Below are 23,870 nucleotides of genomic sequence, written 5' to 3'. Positions count from 1 at the left end.
ACATAGGACATTAGGAGCATTATTATTATTTTTTTTGCTGTGGGTGATACCTCTTGTACCTTCTGAATTAAAGAGGATTATTTCTCTTTAGGCAGAATGACTGTAGAGTCTAGACCACTTCATTTTTTTTTTTTTTAAAAGTAGGCTCCATACCTAGCGTGGAGCCCAATCCAGGGCCTGAACCCGCAACCCCGAGATCAAGACATGAGCTGATATCAGTAGTTGGACATGTAACAGACTGAACCAGCCAGGCGCCCCTAGACCACTTTAATTTTAAGAGTTTCTGTGTTTGCTTATTATTTTAACTTTTATTTTCTATTTCACTTTTGTTTGCCAGCCAGTTAGCTGTACTGTCTTGCTGTTGTCAATACTTTGCTTCTAATAGCCTCTTCTTTCTAATATGCTGTTGCTTCTTTTTTTTTTTAAACGTCCTTGTTTTTTTTTTTTTAAGATTTTATTTATTTATTTGAGAGAGAGAGCACGAGATGGGGGAGGGTCAGAGGGAGAAGCAGACTCTGCTGACCAGGGAGCCCGATGCGGGACTCGATCCTGGGACTCCAGGATCATGACCCGAGCCGAAGGCAGTTGCCTAACCAACTGAGCCACCCAGGCGCCCGCTATTGCTTCTAATAGCCTCTCCCTTCTAATATGCTGTGAAGTTGGGAAACCAGATACAGTTCTAGTAAGCTGGGTTTAAATAAAAAATAAAATCAAGTGTGAGGCCCTGGGAGTTTCTCTTAATGAATGGATGGGCTGTATATTTTTTGTACCCAGAGACATGGCTTTTCCTGACGTATTGGTGGTAGTGAAGATCTCAAATCATTCAGTCTTTTTTAACTGCCATTTGAGATAGGTAGGGCAAGAGATGTTATCCTTATTTTATAGAGGAAGAAACAGGTGGTAGTCATATAATTGGTAATTAGGAGAGCTGGAATTTGAATGCCTTTTCCCTCCAAATCCATTAAATAAGTATTGTTTTTAGTAATATTTCTTCGCCTCATTCATTACTAATACTTCCCTAGAGAGCCATGCTGTTTACTGGTTTTAAGTATGGTTTTTTATTGATTCGATTAAACTTAAATTTTAAAATGGAACACATCACTTTTTAGGCAGATTATCTAGCACATAATTGTCAAGTTCCTATTGGTCTATAGTGTGGGTCCCAGACTAAACGTGGGAAGAAGATTGAGACTTGTTGGACTTAATGATATAATAAAATAGATAATTGATTAATAATACTTAGTTTCATTGTCTGTTAGTGCTGTCGTATTTAGTGCTTTCTGCTTGTAATTGTCTTTGCATAGTTGGTTCCTTTCAGTTCTCGATTAAATATTGTATCCTCAGAGAGCCCCCTTCCTGGACCTGAAATTACTTTCCTCTTTGTACTTTCCTCCTTTTCTGTATTGTATCACCCTATTTCTTTCCTTTATGGCACTTATCAGTTTCTGGAAATATTTGTTTATTTGCTGTTTGTTAATACCCAATAAAATGTATAAGCTTCGTGATTTTTATCCTTTTTCCATCTTTAGAGTTTATCTCATCTGAAAGGCATGTGTTAAGTCTTTATAGACTTTGAGCACCTTTTTTTGCCATGCTTAGGGACTAGGCTGTCTGAATTTAAGGACTTCTGTGAGGGCCTCATGCATTGTTTACCTTTGTATCTACAGAACCTGGAATAGCAGTAGTGTACAATGTGGTATAATTCCAGCAAACATTTGTGAAATGAATGGAGGATTTCCACTTACTGGGACTATGTGGTAGGCACTGTAATGACAGCCTGTTAGCTTTTTCACTTGAAGGTATGGTTGAGGCTTATAGTCCAATATGCTTTTATTTATTTATTTTTAATTTAAAAAAAAATATTTATTTCAGAGGGGGAGAGAACAGGAGCGGAGGGGAGGGGCAGAGGGAGAGGGAGAGGCAGACGTCTGGCTGAACAGGGAGCCTGTCATGGGGCTTGATCCCAGGACCCTGAGATCATGACCTGAGCCAAAGACAGACTTTTAACTGACTGAGCCACCCAGGCGCCCCTCCAGTGTGCTTTTAAAAGAGTATATGGTGGGGAGTCCCTGGGTGGCTCAGTTGGTTAAGTGTCCAACTCTTGGTTTCAGCTCGGGTCATGATCTCAGCTTGGACTCCACACTCAGTGCGGAGTTGACTTCAGATTCTCTTCCTTTGCCCCTCCCTTCTGCTTTCGTTCTCTCTCAAATAAAATCTTCAAAAGGAAAAAAAGTAATATGGCAGGGTGCCCGGGTCGCCTAGTCGGTTAAGCGTCCGACTCTTGGTTTCGGTTCAGGGCACTGTCTCAGGTTCATGAGATTGAGCCCTGGGTGGGGCTTGGGGAACAGCACAGAGTCTGCTTGAGATTCTCTTTTCCTCTCCTCCTTCCCCTCCCGCTTGTGCTTGCGCATGCGCTCTCTCGCTCAAAAATTTTTTTAAAGATTTTATTTATTTATTTGACAGAGACACAGCGAGAGAAGGAACACAAGCAGGGGGAGTGGGAGAGGGAGAAGCAGGCTTCCCGCTGAGCAGGGAGCCCTATTCGGGCCTCGGTCCTAGGATGCTGGGATCATGACCTGAGCCGAAGGCAGATGCTTAACTGATTGAGCCACCCAGGCACCCCAATAAATAAGTCTTTTAAAAAAGTGAAAGAGCATGCAGCATAGTTACATTATTACTGAGTAATAATATTTTATATGGTGTAATACTTTGAATTTTTTGTAATAGAATTTTTCAGTTGTGGGATGGCCAGTCTGTCTAGTTTGATGCTATAGAAAATACTTGAATTTTTTAAAAATACTTAATCTGTGACCCTTACAGAGTGATTCTCAAACTTGTATCTGTGAGCCACTCTGGGCAGAGCAAAAAGTCATGCAGGCCAGTATTTTGTTTGTTTTTATTTTATAGCCAGTGCTTCCTTTCAGGTTCTATTTTTGGCATAGAAGCTGCATTGGTACAGGAAGACCAGGCAGCTAGCTTCCCTGACCCTCGTTGAGTTTGTCTTACTTGCCAAGTAAGGAACACATTGGGTACTTGGATAAAACTAGGGGAGAGGAATGATATGGTTGGAGATGTGCAGGAATGATTGCACCTCCTTCACCCTGATGTATATGACAAGAAGCTAACTACTGCTTAATGCTTTGCTTTGTTCTATTTTTGGAATAATTCACAAGGTCGAACAAAGATTGCATAGAGGCTAGGAGAGATTGAGGAAAAATTTACCCCTCTGAGTGCCTCACAAGGTGTTCTGAGGAAAAGGTATATGAATAATTAATTTTACCCCTTGTCCATTTTTAGAGTTTGCCTCATTTCAAAGGGAAGTGATCAGGTCTTATTGAATGAACCCTTCTGAATGCCTACCTCTGCCATGCCCAGTAACTAGATTGTCTGAATTCAGGCACTTCTCATGGTATTTTTTACTTGGTTGACTTCCTTTTCCTAAAATGATTTAAAAAGCCCTTCACATATATGGAAAGCTCTGTGCCTATTAAGTAATAGTCCTTTCTTGCCAGTCCTTAAAAGGTAAAAGACTTAAAAAAAATAAAGCTGTATCCATTTATTTGAACTTGAACATCTAACATCTGTTCAGTTTTTTGTTGAAGTTATTGAACCAGACTTCAATCAAAATACAATGATGGAGGGCGCCTGGGTGGCTAAGTTGGTTAGGCAACTGCCTTTGGCTTAGGTCATGATCCTGGAGTTCCAGGATGGAGTCTGCATTGGGCTTCCTGCTCAGCAGGGAGTCTGCTTCTCCCTCTGACCCTCCCCCCTCTCATGTACTCTCTCTCTCTCATTCTCTCTCTCAAAATAAATAAATAAAATCTAAAAAAAAACAAAAAAAAAATACAACAATGAGGAGTGTAAGGGGAGGGACAAAATTATATTCTCAATTTATTTTATTTTTATATTAATTTTATTATGTTATGTTAGTCACCATACATTACATCATTAGTTTTTGATGTAGTATTCCATGATTCATTGTTTTTGTATAACACCCAGTGCTCCATGCAATACGTGCCCTCCTTAATACCTATCACCAGGCTAACCCATCCCCCCCACCCCCCATATTCTCAGTTTATGTCATTGAAATACCATGCGTTTGAACATGCTGATGATTAAAAAAAAAGACAGGTATTGTGTTTATTATACAACCACTTAAAATACAGAGGTGATTATATGTCTCTGGAATATCGTTGTTCCTGTATAACTCCATTTGGCAGGTAGGAAAAATGAGGCACACAAAACCAATATAATTTATCCAAGATTAAATAGAAAATTAGAAAATGAGCATATAGATTTCCTTACTCAATATTTTATCCAATTAGTTGAAATGTATATAGAATCTCATAGAGGACAGCTAAAGTACTTAGTATGGTTTCCTAGCTGTACATAGTAGTTGCTCAATTAAATCTTGATATTAAATCATTCAGGGAGAGGGTTTATGCTAGTTACTGATAATGTTTGTTTTGATGACATTTTTATTTTGAGTATAGAAACAGTAATACTTGTATTAATGTAGGTAAGAGGAAAATTAATTGAATTTCAGTACAAAACTTTAGCGAGTATTTTGCAATATAGGCTTTTATTTTGGATTTCTACTTTCATGACTTCAGGTTACCCTTGGTTTTTCGATCAGAGAAATTGAATCTCTGATTCTATTTTCTTCAAGGGCCTGTCTCTTCCTTTGTAGGCTGTTTTGCATACAGATCTTATTGTGTTAATACTAAGTTTACTTCAGTATTTGGTATTAGATGATTTATATGATATTAGTAGTGAAATGTTTTATTTTTATTTTATTTTTTAGAAGATTTTATTTACTTACTTGGGGGAGATAGAGACCTAGATAGTGAGAGAGAGCAGGGAGGGGAGGGAGAAGCAGGGAGCCGGATGTGGGGCTTGATCCCAGGACCCCAGAATCATGACCTGAGCCGAAGGCATATGCTTAACCAGCTGAGCCCCCCGGGCGCCCCGAAATGTTTTAATGTATTGTAGCAGTGAAGAGATCTTTTTATTTATTTATTTATTGAATGATTGCTTTTAAGTAATCTTTTACACCCGATGTGGGGTTGGAACTCACAGCGCCGAGATCCACCTACTGAGCTAGCCCGGCACCCTGACGATATCTTTGACATAGTTTTGACATGAGCATTATATATAATGAATTAAATTTCTGTTTTTAAATATTAATAACTGGAAATATCTTAATCTTTATATTTAATCAGGAATTCTGGGATCTTCATGTTGCCCCCTTCTTACATAGCTGCTAGTGTAGATGGAAGTTTATCTCAGTGTTAATGAATGCCATCACCATTCCCTTCCCCCCATCCTTGCTCGGGAGCCTAGTTTGCCTGCAGCTGCAGTGGTAGGCATCTTTCAGGAAGTGACCTTGGCTTGTATTAATCAAATTCAGAACACACAAAAAAGCTTCTTGCTAACATGCTGACTTGATGTAAAATTTTATCGCATCCATTTTCTTTCAAAATGAGGCCATCTTGTAAAAAGAAGATATACAGTCGACTCCTCTAATTTAATATATAAAAGGCGCTTCTGCAAGCCATGCTTAAAAATACTAGATTTTAAACGTAGATTTTTTTATTGGCAAATATGCATAAACGTCATGAAGGCTTGTGAGTTGTTACTAGAAAATTACTTGTTTTAATGCTGAATTAAAAAAACTATGTATCAGCATCAAGTTTCTTTATGACTACCTTAACTGACATTAAATTGCTTTGGAAACTTTATACACTATATGGATTAATTTTGAAGTCTTTTAGCGGTCATATATTAAGGCACTTTTTTGTATTGGTTGTACACTTTTATATATTGGCACTTTTGTATATTGTATATTTAGGTGTTCAGAAATAACTGATTTCTTAATTTTGCTGGTTTGGATAAGAAAATGAGTATCTTACATGAAATCATTTTCTTAGGTAGTGGTAGTGCCTACAGGGGCTTCTAAATAGAAGTTTAAATTTTAAGTAAGACTGCTAAAACTCGACCACCTTGTATTAATGAGCAGTATTGCTAACTACTGATTCACGCATCTGCTTATTTAGGATTTAATTGATCATTTTGATAGAGCTGTTAATACTGCCTGTTTCACTTTTATCATGTAATGCTTCTAAGAAATTTAGTCCTTTAATGTAGTATAATTAAGGTGTGTAAAGGTACAGATCTTCATTTTACCCTTGCTCAGTGTTAAATTTTGAATGCCGAAAACAGTTATTTAATGGATTAGTTTAGTGATGTTTACTGCATTCATAGATTTACATAAAATGAATGAATGAATGAATTAGGGAGCAGTTGTGTGTATTGCCAAAGGGTTCACTTTTGAGTTTATTTTGTGAAAAGATCACTCCTTGGTACTGAAGTGTTTGGAAAGGTGAAATATGGGAAGAGAAAGCTTAAACCTTAGGAGCTGTACCTGCATTTTGGTGGATGCAGAGTATGAAAAGGACAGGTATGTTGCATGTTTATATTAATGATTTGGAGAAGAGATGAGGAATTTATGCAAATAAAAAATGGGAATGTCGATAAAACTTAAAATGTTTTCATTATCTGAGTTATTTTTATTATTTATTTATTTATTTTTAAAGATTTTATTTATTTGACAGAGGGAGACACAGCGAGAGAGGGAACACAAGCAGGGGGAAGTGGGAGAGCGAGAAGCAGGCTTCCCGCGGAGCAGGGAGCCCAATGCAGGGCTGGATCCCAGGACCCTGGGATCATGACCTGAGCCGAAGGCAGACATTTAACGACTGAGCCATCCAGGCACCCCTATCTGAGTTATTTTGAAAGCATTCACTGGAGACACACCAACATCTTTTTTTTCTTTATAAATTTTTAATTTAAATTCTAGTTTGTTAACAGTGCAATATTGGTTTCACAAGCAACATTGTCTTTCATGATATTATAAATTGTTCTTAGAATTGCAATCTCTTGGAGATAAATCTTTCTCCTTAACCTAAGTTCACTCTTTGTCTTGATTTGATACTAGCATTAATGATTAGTTTGTTAGATATTACAGGATAAAGAAACTGGTTTCAAGGAGAAAGATAATTACTCGATCATTTCTTCCCTCACATACCTGTTTAAAATACATGGTCTTAAGTAAAAATTGTCACCTTGAACTTAAAATGTTCTTTGCCTCTCCCTAACCCCCTCAAAAAAAGAGAAGAAAAATCGAAAAATGAAATCCTAACAAGAAAACGAATATATGCAGTCCTGGTAGCCAATGAGTTAATGTTCATTTGCAGCCTGAGGGGTCAGCATGCAGTCTCTGTTTTCTGATTGGCTGCTAAAAGGTGAAATTGAAACCACTGTAAACTTTTGACCCTGTAGCAATTCTTGTGGAACGCCTTCCACTGGTGGAGCCCAGAGCTTCGCTCAGCTCCCCACCCAATCCTCCCATCCCCTTTCCTGTATTTATTTTGTGTGATCGTGCAGCACTGCATGCAGTTTTTCCAAGAGCGGGCGGGGTGCGGTGAGGGGGAGGGGATGGGGAGGCCGAACAGGCACCAGCAAGTGACTTGCTTGCATGACTGTTTTAGTAACCATGTTAGTACTTACTACAACTTAGCCAAAGATATGGGGGCTTGTTAATAAACTGGTCTGCCAACTGGATTTTTTAGTTGTTTTCTTTAATCTCAAGGTAATTTTAAAAATGCAGAATGGTTATATTACTGCCATTGTTCATCAGTGGATAGTATTGTTGTGTAAGCAAAGTGTATGGCATAGTTTCCTGGATATGTTGGGTTAAAAATAGCTTTCATTTTCAGCAACCTTTATATATCCCATTAATATTTCCTATGTCTCATGTGATTTTTACACAAATGGCTTAACATTTTATGAAAGTTTTTTTCTTCTTTACTTTGTCTTTTATTATAAAGAAAGGCATTTTAGTTACGATAACTGTGGAAAATAATTGTAGAAATTATCTGTACATTTGAATTTCATTAATTCTCTGTCTCTCTGCTGAAGTAAGTGGTTTTGGGTTTGTTTTACAGTGACCACATCAGTCCTTCGAAAAAGGCAAGGTAGTTCTCTACTCTCTTTTAATATTCTCATTGGACTCTACGTCTTCATCTTCTGGTTCTTCCTTGTATCGCTGGTGTCTGGTGCCATGTAGTGAGTGGATGCTCGTCACATATTTGCTGAATGAACGTAGTTGCATTTTGGCCTATTGATACCTGCTTCTCCTTTTCTAATTAGTGATAGGTACCATATTTTGCTCATACTTCTTGCAGGCCAGTGTAACACTTGGCATCTCCTAGGTATACAGGAAGCATTTAGTTAATTTAAATGTCTCATACAAGGTCCCTTCAAGAAGCTGGACTTCCAAAATGTAGGTTTTCTGAAAGCAAGCAAGGCTTCTGTTTTCACTGCATCATTTAAGTTTTTAGGTTGACTCCATATAGAACTAAACATTTATTGTAATTTATTAAATGACTATGTAGAATAAATTAGTATGAATCAGCTTAGTCCTTTCTAGTATATATCATGAGATAAGTAGTAATACATTGTTAGTTTTTTTTTTTTAACCCTGTCCTTACTTTACTAAACATGTATGTGCTGTAATTTGAAATAATTCCTGCCCTCCCTTGTAAAAAAGATTATGGTATTTAAAAAAGTTTGTCAGCAATATATTACCAACGTACACTTGGGTACCAAATACATTTTTACTTACTATTTATTAAAACACATAATAATGGACTAATAGTAAATAAATTTTTTTCTTAAAATTTTTTTAAACTGTAAGTTTACACAGCTCCAAAAAAGTGGCACCTCTAGAAATAATTTTAAATTTTCATATGATTTTTAACTTACATTTGGTTCTTCCCTTTCAGCTTAGCTACAGATTTGTTGGGGTTGACTGTTACAAGTAAAATCTGTTGTTACAGTTTTGGAAAAAACCCCCAAAAAACAGCAACTATATATTTGATAAATAATCTGAATTGCAAAATAATGTTTCATTTACACCAATTTTATGTAACCCTTACCTTGAAATTGATGGGTAAACTTATTCTGTAGTGTTTTGGAGATGAGTGGGCAAGAGCCGACTTTTCCCAAAGAGGGTGATCCCCATCCCTATGATTTTTTTTTTTAGGGAACTGAGGAGGGATTCCCTGGGAACAATGAGCTTAATATGATTAATAGTAGAGTCCTTGTTCCCTTTCCATTTTCAACAGCAGAAGAAAAACGTGTTCATGATCTTCAGTGGCCTCTTTTTGCCCAGTTACTGTTTCCAAGCATCAGATTATATAGTTTGGATTTTCTTCTCTGTCAGCTCCCCTCCCCCAGTTTGATTCTTTGTTCTGGCCTTGAGGCACATCTTCTCAGACTAGCTATTAACAAAGCTCAGTTTGATTTTTTTTTTCTTTCCCATTAGATTTCTACTGATGCAGGCTTTGATAATGTGGATCCCATCAGTCACATTTTTCATTAATTCTAGTAGAAAAATTAATCCCCCCCCCCATATTTAGTATTTTGAGGACATGTTATTTAGTTTTTGTTAATGTGATTTTTGTTTGTGTGATGGACCAAAGTCCAAATTATGAAAAGGGGTAAGAATATGCTTACTTTTGTTAAAAGTAAAAAATAAAGTCCCAGGAAATCTGCTAGGACTGTTGGCTTTGCAGAATCTTGGTTCTAGATAACTGCAGTTTTCCAGGTCCCCTACTTCACAGTACTTTTTATTTATTTATTTTTAAAAGTTTTATTTATTTGTTTTTTTAGTTATCTTTACACTCAGCATGGGGCTCGAACTCACAACCCCGAGATCAAGAGTCGCATGGTCTTCTGACTGAGCCAGCCAGACACCCCTGGTGTATATAGTACTTTTTAGCTTATCTACCCCTTGCAAGGTTCTGGTAGGCAAGCCAGTCATTGATCTATGACTTTTTGGGGATCACTGTAGTCCAACTGCACATTTCCTGGGAGGGGGACATTTTGTAGATGGTGTTTCTTTGGATCCAGGGGATTATGGGGTACAGATTAGCTTGGGTTAGCACTCCTTTGGGTATTTCTCACCAGCAGTGTAATACTTGTATTAATGTAGGTTCTCTTGCCAACCTTCCACACTAGGCAGCAGTACTTGTTTTCCTGCTTATGGTACTAGGTACATTCTGACTCAGATACCTTTTCCTATCCACCCCTCTTGTTCTGTGGGTACTAACCCTACCCCACAACCTTTGTCCTTCCCCCATAAAAAGGAGCAAAACAAAAGAACCATTTCTGAAATGAAACTTGATTTAAAACTAGGCCAGAAAACTTTGGGCTTTCTTTACAGAAGTTCTGCCTGCTTTTCCCTTCACCTTCCTCTAATTAAATTAGATACCATAAAAATTCAAGTAACAAAACATTGAATTCATTTAAACACTAAAACTAATTGATTGTTTTTTTTCCCCTATTTTTTATTTGAATGTACTTGGACATTCTTAAGTTAGATGTCAAATTGTTGTTTGTTGACTAGTAATAGTTTTAATTAATTTTTAAAAAGATTTTATTTATTTGAGAGAGAGCTCGAGCAGGGAGGAGAGGGAGAGGCAGGCTCCCCGCTGAGCAGGTAGCCAGATGTGGGGCTCTATTCCAGGACCCTGGGATCACCCTGAGCTGAAGGCAGACGCTTAACTGGCTGAGCCACCCAGAGGTCCCTTAATTTATTGAGCATTTATGTATCAGGTACTGATAAGTAATTTAAGCATTTTCACTTAATCTTCGCAAGAACCTTGAGAGGATTGATCCCCGTTTTATGATCATAAATCTAAGGCTCAAAGAAGTCTTTAAGTTGGGTACCTAGTTAGTAAGTGAAAGCTGGGAGTTGAGTCTAGATCTGGTGGACTCCAGAGCTTCTGCTCTTAAACCGTATGCTAACAAGTAGTCATATTATTGTGGATTAGAAGATATATTCCAAGAATTCGCTTCCTTTATGACATCTCAATTATAAGCTAGAGACTATACTGTAATTAGAAATAGGTATGTTAGTAGATATAATAGCTCTTTTTTATACTTTAATTGCATGGCATTTATACACTACCTGGATTTTCCTCCTATCCTTTTGTGAACCACATATAGATGAGCTTCCTTGCTACCCCTCAATTTTCTCACCTTTAAATTGGGTTTCACATGTGCAACAGACCCTTCACATGATGCAGCTAGATTGTGGTTGGTTGTTCCTATATACTCCATGCGGATTGGCTATGGCTATGATACAGAACTTGTAAATACATTGTTTTTTCTTGTACCCCTTCCCAACAGACCTGCCAATTCCAGCATGAACTTTAGGGTATAGTTATGGCTGTTGTCTTCATATATATACACCACTAGAATTATTGGTAGTCAGATTGTTGCTTTTTTGTTATATTTGGAAGTTCGTAAGGTGAAGGTGAATGTTTTATTGGCTCACTTTCTTGCTGTACCAGAGGCTGCTTCCTCAAGTGCAAGAAAGCTGTTTATATGTTCATGTATTTTATTGCAGATTATTTTTGAAGAACTGCCTTTCATTTTCCTCTCCCACTTAAAAATATTTCCTTTCTTTTTTTGTATTATTTAAAGATTTTATTTATTTATTTGACAGAGAGCAGAAGCAGGGGGAGCGGCAGGCAGAGTGAGAGGGAGAAGCCGGCTCCCTGATGAGCAAGGAGCCTGATGCGGAGCTCCATCCCAGGACCTTGGGATCATGACCTGAGCTGAAGGCAGACACTTAACCAACTGAGTCACCCAGGCGCCCCTAAAAATATTTCTTGTTGGTGACCCAAGTGCAGTCTTTTCTAGAGGGGAGGAAAACATCCATGGCTTTTTTCCCCTTCTCTTTTCCTTTTCTTCTTCCTTCCTTGCTTGCTTTATCCATCCACCCATCCATCTGGTAGATATTTATCTTTTTGGACTCGGATATTTAAGCATTACCTTCTGCCACGATATTGATATATATATATTTTAAAGATTTTATTTGAGAGAGAGTGAGAGAGCGAGTGGAGCGGGAGGGGCAGAGGGAGAGGGAGAGGCAGACTCCCCACTGAGCAGGGAACCTGATGCAGGGCTCCATCCCAAGACCCTGAGATCACGACCTGAAATGAAGGCAGATGCAGAACCGACTTGAGTCACCCAGGCGCCCCTCAATATTGTTTTTATTTTATTTTTAAAAAGATTTTATTTATTTATTTGACAGAGAGAGACACAACGAGAGAAGGAACACAAGCAGGGGGAGTGGGAGAGGGAGAAGCAGGCTTCCCGCCGAGCAAGGGAGCCCGAGGTTAGGCTCGATCCCAGGACCCTGGGATCATGACCCGAGCCAAAGGCAGATGCTTAACGACTGAGCCACCCAGGCGCCCCTCAATATTGTTTTTAATTGTTATTTGTTGAGTATTCCTTTTGGACAGGTGGGGACACCCCAAATTCACATTACTGATCTGGTTTGATTACTTTTCAGGACTTGGAGTTGGTTTCCTCAACCCCTGTTTTTCATTATCCATGTTTATAAACTGTGACAGGGTATATTGTATATGCTATACCTGACTTTTAAGCAGAAACAGTATTATATGGCAAAATAAGGCATCATCTCAAATTCCTAGGAAAAGGCCTTGTACTTGATATAGCATGTTTTGTTTTTGCTTGTTTCATATGTCCAGAGAAGGGAATGATGGGGAAGATTGACTTGTGTGTGACTAATAATACTACTTATATTAAAAAGAAAGGGCAATAAAATTCAATACCATCCCCCCCCTTTTTTGTTTGTTTTCAGGATCAAAATACTTGCTGAACAGTGGAGTCACAGACCAATAAAAATAAGCTCCTACTTGAACGTCATTTGACTGGTTAGCCAGGTAATTCACTTTTACTTTGATTTCATCCTTTGTGATTTTCTGTCTACGCCCTCTGAAGATCCTGACCTTTCCTTTTATGATTTAATCTTAAACTCGTGTCATATTTCATGTTTCTCTCTCTTTTTTTTTTTTTTAGTTTTATTTATTTATTTGAGAGAGAGAGTGGAGGGAGGGGCAGAGGAAGAGACTGTTCAAGCAGACTCCCCACTAAGCGCAGAGCCTGAAGCGGGGCTCCATCCCGTGACCCTGAGATCATGATCTGAGCCGAAACCAAGAGTCGGATGCTTAACCGACTGAGCCACCCAGACACCCTCATGTTTTCTTCTTTAATGATAGCATTAATTGAATGACTGAATGGTCTTGAAATAAGTGGATATATATGTATATTCATATATATGTGTATATATACAAACAAAACTTTTTTGGGGAAGAAGGGAACTATATGTTACAGTTTAATATGAGATACTACCTTCCTACCCCTTCTCCCTTATGTGTGAATACTTTAATGGGGTTTATTCAAAATCTGAATCAATCCCACTTATTTTTAAAACTATTTCACCCTGTGAAGACTAGTTTCCCCAGATTGCTTGTGCTGGCATATAACATCTCATCTAGCACCAGGGTAGGAAAAATGAGAATAGAAAAAGTTGTCTGATAGCCAAGAAAGCAGTTATGCTTTGCTTAAATTTCTTTTTGTTAATAATACTGTCATTCTTTTGGTTAGCTTGGCTTGAAATCTGAGTCATCTTTGAACTGCCCCCCCACCCTGCCCCTTTGATATATTAGTAATTTAGTAAACAGGCCTTATCTGGTTTTCTGTTTTCATGTCTCCTGTATTTGTACCACTTTCTGCTAATATCTTACTTCCTAGGCCAAGATCTTGTATTTGTTCAAATGTCCCTTTACTCCCTCTTATCTACTGTTTCTAGCACTTGAAATTTTGCTTAGAAAATTTCCTTAAGTATGTCCCTTTTAATTAAGCCTCTGTTTTGCTCTGAGTTTCTATTCCCTGGCTTACAGAAAAAAAGTACAAACTCCCTTCTCTGACATTTGAAACAGTCCTTTATCTGGGAATCTCTCTAAACCTCTGGTCTCAGCTCTTCCTGTTTCCCTATAAAATCCTTCAATTAATTATGGTATATACCCATTATATTCTGAACATAGTAGAGAACTATCTCCATGCTATTTATTAAAAAAAACCTCTTTATTTGGAAGTCATTTCCAATTTATGAAATTACAAAAATAGAGTATAAAGAACATCTAGATAATCCTTTAGCCAGATTTACCCACTTGTTTATCGTTTGCATCTGTGTGTGCTCTCACTCTTTCCTTCCCTCTCTCTAAATGCATGCATAGTTCTTTTCTGAACTATTTGAGGGTACGTTACATTTATTGAGCTTCTTTCTTCTAATACTTCTGTATTCCCTAAGAATAGGGTCATTCTCTTATATAACTATTGTACAGTTACCAACTTCATAAATGGACACTGACACAAATGTATGGTCTGTCTTCCAGTTTGGTCGGTTGACCTAATAAAGTCTGTTAACAGCATTTCCTTTGCTTCCTGTACAGAATCCAGTCTAGGGTCGGGTACTGCATTTACTGTATTTATTTCTCTTTAGCCTCCTTTTTCCTGGAATATTTCCATAGCCTTTGTCTTTTATGGTATTGACATTTTTGAAGAACACAGCCCTTCCCCCCTTTTAATAGACTGTTCTTCATTTTATATTTCTCTGAAGTTTCCTTGTGATTAGATTGAGGTTATGCATTCTTGGCTGGAATATTGTATAGGTGATGTGACATCCTGAGAAAGATGCACAACTTCTGGAGACACATGATTTCTTCTGTCCCTTCTTGTGATGTTAATATTGATTATTTGGCCAAGATGTTGCCAGATTTCTCCACTGTATAGTTTATTTTCCTTCCATGCAACAAGCATTTTGTGGGGAGACAATGCAAATACCATGGTTCTCATCACAGTTTGCCCTAGATTTAACATTCGTTGATGATTCTTATCTGATCTTATTTTTCACTGTGTTGGTTCCAAAATGGTCATTTTCTGATTCCAGCATTCCCTTTATGAGTCAGCCCTTGACATTGTTCTGTAATCAAGAGCCCTGTCTGTCAGTTTGGACTCATGAATTACTAGGTTTTTCAGTTGATAAATTCATTACTCTACCTAATTATTTTGATGCTTCAGTTGTCCTAGGTTTAGAAAGTAGAACTCTTTTTTTTTTTTTTAAATAAATATTTAAGTGATAGAAAGTGGAACTCTTAATCAGTCTCCCTGTCCTTATGGGGAGGAAAGTGTTAGAGACTAGGATCTTGCGGGGATGGGGGGAGGTGTCCTCATTGCTCGTGGGTTGACCCTTTCAGTGGACAGAGCTAGTAAAATATGCATGCTTATACACACATATGTGCATACACCAACATACTTGTACATAAGCACATTCATAGCAACATGCATATACATAGTTTAGAAATCATGAGTTTATATCAGTATGTCCAGCTTCACTCCCTGTCTACAGGGCTCTTTCTCTGCACTTACCATTTCATACTTTTATGTCCCTTTTTATGTTGTGAGAAAACTTGGCTCCCAACATTGTCAGTGCACTTACTCATTTACTCTATCCTGTAATACATCTCGAATAATTTCAGAGTCATTTTGCCCATTTCACCACAGTAAACAAACTTAATTAAAGTGGAGAATTTATATGTAGTTCTTCACTACCTTAAAACCATCCTGCCCAAGACTGAGAATGAATAAATAAATATTGTATTCTTAAATTACTTGAATCAACCTCCCCTTCTTCCTTTCTTGCTTTCCCTTTCCTCTGCACTTTTCACTTCTCACTCCAACTTTCTGTATTCATTTGAAATGTAATTAGGTTCATTTGTTTTTCAGTTTTTTAAAGATTTTTTAAAGATTTATTTATTTATTTTTGAGAGAGAGAGAGAGAGAGAGAGCGCCCTAGTGCACAGGCCCGTGTGGGGAAGAGGGAAGGGGCAGCCAGAAGGGCAGGGGGAGGACAGAGGGAGAGGGAGAGGAAGAGAATCACAAGCCAACTCCCCACTGAGCGTGTAGCATGGAGCGTGATGTGCAGTTTAATCTTTTGACCCTGAGATCATGACCTGAACTGAAACCAAGAGTCGGATGCTTAATTGAATGACCCACCCATGTGCACCCCACGTTTTTTAAAGTGGGCTCCATGATGGGAGCTGGGAGTCCCCAACGTGGGGCTTGAACTCAAGATCTTGAGATCATGACCTGAGCCAAAATCAAGAGTCGGTCGCTTAACTGACTGAGCTACCCAGGTGCTCCCAGTTTTTTTAATGCTCCTCATTCTGATTGGTTTTATTTTTGAATTTGTAGAAAACAAGGATATTTTCAAAAGTTAAAATTATACAAAAGATACACTTCCCTTCTGTATCCTTTCCATCCCATTTCCCCCATTTCACATAGGTAACCAACCTTGCTGTTCCCCCAGCCCCTTTCTCATTTATTTTTTACATAGTTTCCATTATGTGCATATACCATAGTTCACTCAAGCAGTAGCCTATGTATAGGTATTATTTAGGTTGTTTCCAGTATTTTGCAATTAAAATAATGCTGCAGTGAATAACCTTGTGAATATATATTTTTACATTTTGGGAGTGTACCTTCAGGATAAGTTCCTGGAAGTGCGACTACTGGGTTGAAGGGTAAATGTGTATGTAGTTTTTGTTAGATATTGTCAAATCACATTCCATAAGGATTACACCATTTTGGATTCCCAGCAGCAATGTATGAGAGTGACTGTTGTTTTTAACCACAGTCACACTGCAAAAGTTCTTTAACTCAGCATAATATATTTTTTAGATGTACCTGCATTATCGCATGTATCAGTAATTTCTTTTTATTGCTGAGTAATATTCCATTGTGTGACTAGTTTCTCATTTTTGGCTACTATGATGGACAAAGCTGCTCTGAACATTCAGGTACAGTACAGTCACTGTGTAGATTTTCCCCTCTTGAATAAATACCCAGGAGTGCAATTGCAGGGTCTTATGTATGCTTATCTTTTTATTAAAAAAATTTTTTTTGTTTCAATTTTTAAATTAAATTCCAGGTAGTATATGCTTATGTTCTTTTTTTAAGATTTTATTTATTTGAGGGAGAGAGAGAGCATGAGAGTGAGTGAGCAAGAGCGAGCACGAGCTGGGAGAGGGGCAGAGGGAGAAGCAGACTCCCCTCTGAACAGGGAGTCTGATGCGTGGCTCTATCCTAGGACCCTGGGATCATGACCTGAGCCGAAGGCATGCACTCAACCAACTGAGCCACCCAGGCACCCCAAGTATATGCTTATCTTTATAAAAAAAACCTGTGAAACTGTTTTCTGAAGTGGCTGTATATTCCACCTGCAAGATAAGAGTTCAAGTTTGAATCGTTCCTATTTGGTGTTGTCACTTCTTCAATTTCAGCCTGCATTTCCATGATGTCTAATGATACCATTAATAGTTTCTTACTAACCACACATATCTCTTCTTTTATGAAGTGTCTGTTTAAATATTTTGCCCATTTTAAAAATTGGGCAGTTTTCTTATTGTAGGAGTTTTTAAAAAGTATATATTCTGTCTACTGATTGTTCTCAGATACATTTTAAGAGTACTTTCTTTTTTTTTTCCTCCCTTTTATTTTCTTAACTTTTTTTTGAAGAATAGGCATTTTGAATTTTCAAGTACAACTTACCAATTTTTTCTTTTGTGGTTAGTGCTTTTTTTATGTACTAAGAGATCTTCGCCTGTCGTAGGTTATGAAGCTCTTCTCCTGTGTTTTCTTATAGAAGTTTTATACTTCTGACTGATATTTAGGTCTCTGATCCACTTTGATTTAATTTTTGTGTATGATGTGAAGAAAGGATTGAGGATCAGTTTTTAAAATGTGGATATTCTGTTCCAGAGCTATCTATTGAAAAGACTCTCCTTTTTCCATTGCATTGTCTTGCTAACTTAATCAACTGACTGTGTACAACAGAATCTCTTTCTGGTCTTTTTTCTCTTCCATTGATTTATATATCAGTCTTACGCCCACATACGTTGTCCTGATTACTATAGCTTTTATAGTAAGGTTTGAGAGTAAGTAATGTGAATTTTTCAACTTTTTTCCTTGTCATGATTGCTTTGGCTAATCTAGGGTTTTTGCATTTTGATACAAATTTCAGAATCAGTTTGTCAATTCCTGTAGTTTTTTAATCACTCTGAGAAACTGCCCTGCAGAATCTAGCTAGCTGGGACATCTTAAACTGTGGTCATTATCTTGTCAATTCAAGATTGCTGGGCTCTTTTTGGGTTCCTTATCCCTGTGCTGTGATGTGGAAATTGCTTTCTGGCAGAAAAGCCTGGGTAGTGGTAGGATTCATGTTGTTGCCTCAAATGTTTCCCGTATCTCACGGACCACAATTTTTCACTGCCTGTTCTCTGATTCCTGAATGTAGTTTGTTATAATTTGTCCTGTTCACTGTAGGATAACGTTTGTTGCTTTCTCCGATTGAAGAGAAGTCCCACAATTGATTCTTGAGTTTATTAAAAAAAAAAAAAGGCTCTTCTCATGTATTGGCCGATTTACAGTTTTGTTTTGTTTTTTTTTCTTTAAAAGATTTTATTTATTTGACAGAGAGAGACACAGCGAGAGAGGGAACACAAGCATGGGGAGTCGGAGAGGGAGAAGCAGGCTTCCCGCCGAGCAGGGAGCCCGATGTGGGGCTCGATCCGAGGACCCTGGGATCATGACCTGAGCCTAAGGCAGATGCTTAATGACTGAGCCACCCGCGTGCCCCCGATTTACAGTTTTTTTTTAAAAAATTTTTTTTAGCATAGGTGCCAAAATACGTGTTTTTTTTTTTTTTTTTTAAAGATTTTATTTATTTATTTGAGAGAGAGAATGAGAGAGAGAGAGAGCACATGAGAGGGGGGAGGGTCAGAGGGCAAAGCAGACTCCCTGCTGAGCAGGGAGCCCGATGCGGGACTCGATCCTGGGACTCCAGGATCATGACCTGAGCCGAAGGCAGTCGCTTAACCAACTGAGCCACCCAGGCGCCCCGTGTTTGTTAACCATAAAAATCTTCTTCTTCTTCTTTTTTTAATTAACACAATGTATTATTTGTTTCAGGGGTATGGGGAACCATAAAATCTTCTTTGAGCATTTAAAAAAATATTTATTTTTTTTAAAGATTTTATTTTATTTATTTGACAGCGAGAGAGACAGCGAGAGAGGGAACACAAGCAGGGGGAGTGGGCGAGGGAGAAGCAGGCTCCTTGCCGAGCAGGGAACCCGATGCGGGGCTCAATGCCAGGACCCCGGGACCATGACCCAAGCTGAAGGCAGATGCCCAGTGACTGAGCCACCCAGGCGCCCCCCAAAAATGTTTATGTTAGAGAGTACGTGAGTGTGTGAGCAGGGGCGGGGGTTGGGAGCAGCTGAGGGAGAGAATCTTGAAGCTGACTTCCTGCTGAATGTGGAGCCTGATGTGGGGCTCAGTCTCACGGCCCATGAGATCACCACTGACCCAAAACCAAGAATTGGATGCTCAACTGACTCAGCCACCCAGGCGCCCCTGAGCATTTTTAAAATTATTTTTTTATTTTATTATTATTTTTTAAAGATTTTATTTATTTATTTTACAGAGGGAGAGAGACACAGCGAGAGAGGGAACACAAGCAGGGGGAGTGGGAGAGGGAGAAGCAGGCTTCCCGCCAAGCAGAGAGTCCGATGTGGGGCTCGATCCCAGCACCCTGGGACCATGACCTGAGCCGAAGGCAGACGCTTAACGACTGAGCCACCCAGGCCTCCCTGAAAGTGCATCCTTCTGTAAGCCTTGCTTTTCCTCCTGTAGGCTGGCCAGCAAAGGACAGTTGAAATAGCCAGCATGCAGAACTACTGTTAATGCATGGCTGAGGATGTTGGTGATTTCATAGCATTCTGGGCACTGCACTTCCATGAAGTAGGAATTGGGGCTCCACACCAGGTGCTGCTTCTCTCGTCTTCCCTGGGATGGAGGAAGTCCTTAGTAAGGGGCATGTTCTCATGAGGAGATAGTCACCACTGGCAAGTAGTTCAGCGCTTTAAAGATGTTGTTCCATTATCTTTTCAGATGTTGTTTCTGAAAAGATAACTTTTATCCTTGTTCCTCTGTATGTATGATCCTTTTTCTTATGGCTGCTTTCAAGATTTTCTCTTTTTGTTTTTAAATGGTTTGACTCTGCTGTACTCAGGTCTTATTTCTTTGTGTTTGTTTTCCTTGGGATTCTTTGAGTTCCTTCAATGTATAGATTGGTGTTTTCATTAAGTTTGGGGAAGTTTTGCCCATTATTACCTCAAGTATTTTGTTCTTTTCCTCCTTCATCCTGATTTCTCTGACTCCAGATACTGTTTGTTAGATCATTTGATATTTCTTGCATATACTTAAGGCTCTGTCCGTTTTTCTGCAATTCTTTTCTTTCCGTTAGGCTCAGTTACTTTTTTCTGTCATTTCCAATCTGAGTAATATTCAAAAATAAAATGCTTTTTGTCTCATCTTGTTCTTACAGCCCACGGTAGAAAGGGGCTTAAGATAAACTAATGGCTTTATCAAAGTTGTATAACTAATTTGTGGTGCCATTGAATTAGAACCTAAATCTTGATTCTTTGCAAATTTCAGACCATTTTCTTTCTGTAATTTGTGAACTTTTATCTTGTAATAAGTTGCTGTCTTGTTAAATATTCATGCTGCTATGTATAGGAGTAGGGGTGGTGGTAGGGGATCTTACTTCATTCATTTTATGCAATTTTACAATGTTTAAGTTCTTCTTTGCTTTAAAAAATGATTTTCAGTGGAAGAATTTAAGTATCACTGAATTCAGTAATACCTTAAGAACTAATCTTTTAGATGACATTCCCCAGCAGTGAAGATATGTCTATGGTTATTCAGCAGAAATTCATCTTTAACCACAGAAATTTTAAAATCATGAGTTTTTAGACTCTCAGGTTATGATATCATTCATGGCCTTGGAAATTAACTCTTTGAAGTACAGTCTCTTACCAGTTTTTTACATGAAAATTTCTTAAACCAGTTTTTGTGTCATCTTAATTAAAATGAGACCACTATGTAGTTGGATAAAGGAATGAAAATATATTGCCAAGGTCAGGATAATTAATAAGTGCCTTTATATCACATTTTACTAACATTTTAGTTTCTAAAAAGTTCTATCATAACCTTCTAGAGAATTTGATATTAAAAAGGTATTAGTAGCTGGGGCACCTAGGTGGCTCAGTCGTTAAGTGTCTGCCTTAGGCTCGGGTCATGATCCCAGGGTCCTGGGATCAAGCCCCGCATCGGGCTCCCCGCTCGGCGGGAAGCCTGCTTCTCCCTCTCCCACTCCCCCTGCTTGTGTTCCCTCTCTTGCTGTGTCTCTCTCTGTCAAATAAATAAAAAATAAAATCTTAAAAAAAATAGAAAGGTGTTAATAGCATATGAATGGCATTCTAAATTTTAAGGACTGTATCTCTGTCCTTCAGTTTAGTTTGAAATTGAATTACTAAAGTTTAAAGATAACTGTTTTAATTATAAGTTCTGCTTTTATTATGCCTTATAATTAAAATGAGTCAGGCTCACAGACATCTTGTAAAGCCGCTATTACTGAAAAACCAAACAATTTAAGGAAATTCTTTTAGTTTTATATTTTCTATATATAGAAAAATTGACATTTGTTAATTTCATCAATTGCCTACCTAGGTATAACACCCCTTAAATTTAAAGCTAGAAAACACAGTTTTTTTTTTTTTTTTTTTTAGCATGGGAACTAGGAGTGGTAGTAGTCTCACTTTGACATCAGTTTTCTCATTAGGATCAATTTGCTTGTTCTATAGAACATCACAGGTTCTTTCCAGCTTAAGTTTCTATGATTGATGGATCTGGTTCCTCATTACAGAGCCTTTTAGTTATCCTGCTGTTTCTCCCCCACTCACTATAAATGCATGTTGATTGCTTAGATTAGGAGATGAAAGTATTGGTAAGGTGAAGGTACTTAAAACTATTTTTTAGAGGTGATGTACAGGGATGGGTCAAGAATCTACAGTCATTGGTGATCTGGTAAGGGCCATTCTTCTTTTTTTTTTTTTTTTTTAAGATTTACTTAGAGAAAGAGAGTGCGTGAGCATGTGTGCACGCAAGCAGGAGGGGCAGAAGGAGGAGAGAGAATCTCAAGCAGATGATGCGCTGAGTGTGAAGACCAAGGTGGGGCTCGATCTCATGACCCCAAGATCACGGCCTGAACTGGAACCAAGAATCAGTCACTCAACTGACTGTGCCACCCAAGCATCCTAAGGGCCATCATTCTTAATTGTTTCTTTTTGTTAAAGACTAGTAGGAATTTCTAGTTAATGTGACCAGAAAACAGTAACTTCTTACTGGAAACTTAAGCTGGGCCATTGAAAGACAATTGTTAGAACAGCTGTAGACAGTGCAGTTATGCTCAGATTTCACGAAAGAAGGAGTAAACTATTTGTTTATTTTTTGGTTGAAATGGTTAAGAGCTTGGGCTCTGATGTTGGAAAGACTTGCATTTAATTTGTAGTTCCATCACTTACTAGATGTATGACCTTGGGTGAGTTATTTAACTTCCCCATACCTGTTTTCTCATGTAAAAGAGGGATAAATTTGAACTCTACTTTTATCTGTCTGTATATCAGAGGGCTGAAATAGGAATTAAAATGGGAGTAATAAATGGAATGCCCTCAACACAGTATCTAGCTCAAATGTTAGATTAAATATATATTCACTTAACATTAACTTAACATTTTTTTTTTTTTAAGATTTTATTTATTTGACAGAGAGAGAGAGACAGCGAGAGAGGGAACACAAGCAGGGGGAGTGGGAGAGGGAGTAGCAGGCTTCCTGCTGAGCAGGGAGCCCCATGTGGCACTCGATCCCAGGACCCCAGGACCATGATCTGAGCCGAAGGCAGACGCTTAACGACTGAGCCACCCAGGCGCCCCACATTAACTTAACATTTTTAACTTAACATTAGTGTTTTTTAATTTAGCATTAAAATTATGCAATATTTTATATAAACAGGAGTATATATTATATGTGTTACGAAGTGTACTTCGGAAAACACCTATGAACCCACTACTTAAGAACTGGAAAGTTGCTAGGTATACCAGCTTCCCTGTGTGTTTCTCCATCTTACTCTTCCTTCTGCTTCTGTCCCAGAAGTAACAGATATCGTAATTTATTTGCTAAAAACTTAAAAAAAAAAACCACACGTGTGTGTTCTTGAACCATGTTTAGTTTTTGTTTCTAGCTTTACAAAAATGAGTGTAATGGACTTGCTTTTTATTTTACTTTTTAAAGATTTATTTATTTATTTGTTTGTTTGTTTATTTATTAGAGGGTGCGCTGGGGGGAGGGACAGAGGGAGAGAGAAATCTCTAGTCGACTTCCCCCTGAACTTGGAGCCTGACTTGGGACTCCATCCTGTGACTCCAAAACCACGACCCCAGCCGAAATCAACAGTTGCCTGCTCAACTAACTGAGCTACCCAGGCGCCTCTAATGTACTTGCTTTTTAAAAAAACTTTTGATTGCTTGTACTATTCACCCATGTTGTGTATAATTTATTTTTGCTACTACTATATTGTATTGTTTTGTATGGCTTTATTTTTTAAATTTGGGATGGATGGTCATTAGTGTCCTCTGGTTTTTGATGTATAAATGAAATTTCTTTTTTTTTTTTTTTTTAAGGATTTTATTTATTTATTTGACAGAGACAATGAGAGAGGGAACACAAGCAGGGGGAGTGGGAGAGGGAGTAGCAGGCTTCCTGCGGAGCAGGGAGCCCGACGCTCGATCCCAGGACCCTGGGTTAATGACCTGAGCCGAAGGCAGACGCTTAACGACTGAGCCACTCAGGCGCCCCATAAATGAAATTTCAATGAGCATTTTTGTGTATTTTGTTGCAAGATTATTTTTTAAATATTTTTAATTTAAATTTATTTAAATATTTATTTAAAAATTTATTTAAATATTAAATT

General features: G+C 38.1%; 1 protein-coding gene across 4 annotated transcripts in view; it reads left to right on the top strand.

Moving 5' to 3' along the window:
* NCOA3 (nuclear receptor coactivator 3) overlaps positions 1-23,870 on the top strand; it is a 138,757-nt gene that overhangs the window by 60,840 nt on the left and 54,047 nt on the right. For 2 of the 4 annotated variants that reach the window (XM_032419869.1, XM_032419865.1), the window contains exon 2: positions 12,740-12,821. The exons of 1 other annotated variant lie outside the window; for it this stretch is intronic. The gene's annotated coding sequence lies outside the window, so the exon portion shown is untranslated. Of the gene's footprint in view, positions 1-12,347; positions 12,822-23,870 lie in introns of those variants that run through there. One more of the 4 variants, XM_032419866.1, reaches the window with a different exon arrangement.

This window comes from Phoca vitulina, unplaced genomic scaffold (genome assembly GCF_004348235.1).
Source record: "Phoca vitulina isolate PV1807 unplaced genomic scaffold, GSC_HSeal_1.0 scaffold22, whole genome shotgun sequence".
NCBI lineage: Eukaryota > Metazoa > Chordata > Mammalia > Carnivora > Phocidae > Phoca > Phoca vitulina.
Note: the sequence above shows the minus strand (reverse complement) of the source record. Positions and strands in the feature narration are given on the sequence as shown.